The sequence below is a fragment of the Physeter macrocephalus genome, chromosome 2 (genome assembly GCF_002837175.3).
Source record: "Physeter macrocephalus isolate SW-GA chromosome 2, ASM283717v5, whole genome shotgun sequence".
Taxonomy (NCBI): domain Eukaryota; kingdom Metazoa; phylum Chordata; class Mammalia; order Artiodactyla; family Physeteridae; genus Physeter; species Physeter macrocephalus.
In genome coordinates this window covers 75490218-75494809 of record NC_041215.1, presented here as the reverse complement: position 1 = coordinate 75494809, position 4592 = coordinate 75490218, and positions in this window count along the sequence as shown.

The following is a 4592-nucleotide window of genomic DNA, read 5'->3' as shown; positions in this document are numbered from 1 at the left end:
GACACATGCGGGCTTCCCTGGTGGCGCAGTGGTTGGGAGTCTGCTTGCCGGTGCAGGGGATGCGGGTTCGTGCCCCGGTCCGGGAAGGTCCCACGTGCCGCGGAGCGGCTGGGCCCGTGAGCCATGGCCGCTGGGCCTGCGCGTCTGGAGCCTGGGCTCTGCAACGGGAGAGGTCGCAGCGGCGGGAGGCCAGCGTACCTCAAAAAAAAAAAAAAAAAAAGACACATGCACCCCAATGTTCATTGCAGCACTATTTACAATAGTTAGGTCATGGAAGCAACCTAAATGCCCATTGACAGACGAACGGATAAAGAAGTTGTGGTACATATATACAATGGAATATTACTCAGCCATAAAAAGGAACGAAACTGAGTCATTTGTTGAGACATGGATGGATATAGAGACTGTCATACAGAGTGAAGTAAGTCAGAAAGAGAAAAACAAATATCGTATATTAACGCATGTATGTGGAACCTAGAAAAATGGTACAGATGAACTGGTTTGCAGGGCAGAAGTTGAGACACAGATGTAGAGAACAAGCGTATGGACACCAAGGGGGGAAAACTGCAGTGGGGTGGGGATGGTGGTGTGCTGAATTGGGTGATTGGTATTGACATGTATACACTGATGTGTATAAAATTGATGACTAATAAGAACCTGCAGTATAAAAAACAAACAAACAAACAAAAGACAATACTAAACTTTCTTTGGGTTATTTGTATGGAAATATGTTAATATAAATGTTTCAGACATTACATGAAATTTCTAAAAATCTTATGTTCTGGTATAATGTTATAAGTCATAATTCTAGTTATTACTTTAAAATGTATATCTCAGAAATAAAAAAAAGAAAAAAAAGAAAAAAGAAAGAAAAAAGAAGAAAAAATAAAGGAAAAAAAGAAGAAGAAAAAAAAAAAGAAATAAAGAAAATTAAAGAAAAAAAAAAGAGAAAAAAAAGAAAACGGCAGATGACTGAGAACTTCCCAGACAAGCTGTAATAGTTTTTGCCTGGTCATCAAACAAACATGCTGTCTTGCGTTATCCTGATGGAAGATTATGCGTTTTCTGTTGAATAATTCTGGATGTTTTTCATCTAGTGCTGCTTCCAGTTGGTCTAATTGGGAGCAGTACTTGTTGGAATTAATCATCTGGTTTTCCGGAAGGAGCTCATAATAGAGGACTCCCTTCCAATCCCACCATATATACAACTTCACCTTCTTTGGATGGAGACTGGCCTTTGGTGTGGTTGGTGGTGGATAATTTTGCTTGCCCCATGATCTCTTCTGTTCCACATTATTGTACAGTATCTACTTTTCATCACCCGTCACTATTTGTTTTAAAAACGTAACATATTCATTACGTTTAAGTAGAGACTCGCATACGGAAATACGGTCAAGAAGGTTTTTTTCGCTTAACTTATGTGGAAACCAAACATCAAAGCGATTAACATAACCAAGCTAGTGCAAATGATTTTCAACTCTTGATTGGGATATTTTGAGTATGTCGGCTATCTCCCGTGTGGTGTAACATTGACTGTTCTCAATTAATGTCTCGATTTGATCGCTGTCAACTTCAACTGGTCTACCCGACCGTGTAGCATCATCCATGAGAAATCTCCAGCATGAAACTTGGCACACCACTTTTGACACATTCAATCAGTCACAGCACCTTCTCCATACACTGCACAAATCTTTTTTTGCGTTTCAGTTGTGTTTTTACCCCTCTTGAATTAAAGCATAATATGCCGAAAATGTTGCTTTTTTTCTTCTATCTTCAATATTAAAATGGCTACACAAAAATTCACCAATTTTGATAAGTTTTTTTAAAAATGCATGCTGATATGACAGCTGTCACAATACAATCTAACAAAATTCGAAAACAAAACTTCGAATAAAGTTAAAGACAACTAAGAGATACTAGAGCCATCTTATAGAAAAAACTGAACTCTTTGGCCAACCCAATATTTCTATATATCAGCAATGAACACACGGACAACAAAATTTTAGATGCAATACCATGTACACTTGTGCAAAATAAAAATTAAATACTTAGGTGTAGGTCTAACAAAATATGTAGAACACATATGCAGAAAACTACAAAACACTGATGAAATAAATCAAAGGCTTAAATAAATGAAAAAAGACTGTGTTCATGGACTGGAAGATTCAATGTTGTTAACATATCAATTCTTCACAAACTGAAATGCAGATTTAACCTAATTCCTATTAAAATACCAAGAACATTTTCTGTAATATAGACAATATTACTCTAAAATCTATATGGAGGGACTTCCCTGGTGGTGCAGTGGTTGGGATTCCACGGTCCCAGTGCAGGGGGTCTGGGTTCAATCCCTGGTTGGGGAACTAGATCCCACATGCGTGCCGCAACCAAGAGTTCACATGCCAGAGCTAAGGAGACTGCGTGCGCAACTAAGGAGCCCTGGAGCCACAACTAAGGAGCCAGCAAGCTGGAACCAAGGACCCCGTGAGCCACAACTAAGACCCGGCACAGGGCTTCCCTGGTGGCGCAGTGGTTGAGAGTCCGCCTGCCGATGCGGCCGCTGAGCCTGCGCGTCCGGAGCCTGTGCTCTGCAACGGGAGAGGCCACAACACTGAGAGGCCCGCGAACCGCAAAAAGAAAAAAAAAAAAAAAAAAGGAAAACTATAAAACCTTTAGCAAGAAAAAGAAAACATAGGCGTCAATCTTTTTTAGTTCTAAGATTAGACAAAGAGTTCTTACGCTTGACGTCAAAAGCAGTATATGTGAGGGACTTCCCTGGTGGCTCAGTGGTTAAGAATCTGCCTGCCAATGCAGGGGACATGGGTTCGATCCCTGGTCCAGAAAGATCCCACATGCTGCGGAGCAACTAAGCCCACTACTGAGCCTGCGCTCTAGAGCCTGTGAACCACAACTACTGAAGCCCACGTGCCTAGAGCCCATGCTCTGCAACAAGAGAAGCCACTGCAATAAGAAGCCCACGCACCACAATGAAGAGTAGCCCTCGCTCACCGCAACTAGAGAAAGCCCGCATGCAGCAACGAAGACCCAACGCAGCCAAAAATTAATTAGTTAATTAATTTTCTAAAAAATCACTATATATGAAAAGAAAACTTGATAAATTGTACCTCACCAAAATTTAAAACTTTTGTTTTCCAAAAGATTCTAAGAGGATAAAAGACAAGCTGCAAACTGAGAGAAATACTTGGAAACCACATATCTGACAAAGGTCTAGTATTTGGAATATATAAAGAAATCCCAAAATATAACATTAAAACACAAAAACAAAACAAAAACACACCAAACAATTCAATTAGAAAATGAGCAAAAGAAATGAACAGACATTTCACCAAAATGGATATACAGATAGCAAAGTACATGAAAAAAATGTTCAACATTATTAGCCATTAAGGAAGTGGAAATTAAAACCACAATGAGATATCACCACATGTCTATCTGAATAGCTAAAATTAAAAATAGTAGTAACACCAAATGCTGGCTAAGATGCAGAGAAACTGGATCATTCATATATTACTGGTGGGAATGTAAAATGTTATAGCCACTCCGGAAAACAGTTTGACAGTTTCTTAAAAAACTAAACATGCAATTACCATAGGGCAGTTGCACTGAGCAATTGCACTCCTAGGCATTTATCCCAGAGAAATGAAAACTTATGTTCACACAAAAATTTTACAGAAGTTTCCATAGCAACTTTATTTGTAATAAACAAAAAGCTGAGGCAACCCAGATATTCTTCAATGGGTGAAAATTTAAACAAACTGGTACATCCATACCATAGCAGTAAAAAGGAACAAACTATTGATACACACAACTTGGATCTCCAGAAAATTATGTTGAGTTAAAAAAAAAAGCCAGTCCCCAAAGTTTACATACTGTATACTTCCATTTATACAAAATTCTTGAAATGGCAAGATCCTAAAAATGGAGAACAGATTAGTAGTTGCTAGGAGTTAAACAGGGAGTGGGGGGGCTGGAGTGAAGTGGGTGTGGTTACAAAAGTGCAACATGAATGATCTTCAAGGTGATGGAAATGTTGTCTTGACTGTATTTGTCAATATACTGGTTGTGATACTGTACTACAGTTTTGCAAAATGTTATTGTTGGGGGAACGGGGTAAAAGATACACAGGATCTCTGCGCTGTTTTTTACGATTATGTATGAATCCACAATTACCTCAACATAAAATTTTTAATTTAATTTTTAAAAATTAAAAAAAATGCCTTTGCCTCAGATGGGTCAACTGTCCTTCCATATACTCGGCTAGTCTGGATCATCCATTTAGTTCAAACTGCTCATTCTAGCTCCTCCCTCTCAACAGATACCACCACCACCAAACATTTACTGGGCATTTGTTATGTGACAAAGAACTTTATGTGCTAAGAACTTTACATGTATTAACTCATTTAATCCTCATAACAAATAACTTTGAATTGTTTTTCATAGGACGTAGCAGCCTCAGACACCACTCTGCTTCATCCTCATCCATCCACTCCTTTTTTTTTTTTTTTTTTTTTTTTTTTTTGCGGTACGCGGGCCTCTCACTGTTGTGGCCTCTCCCGTTGCGGAGCACAGGC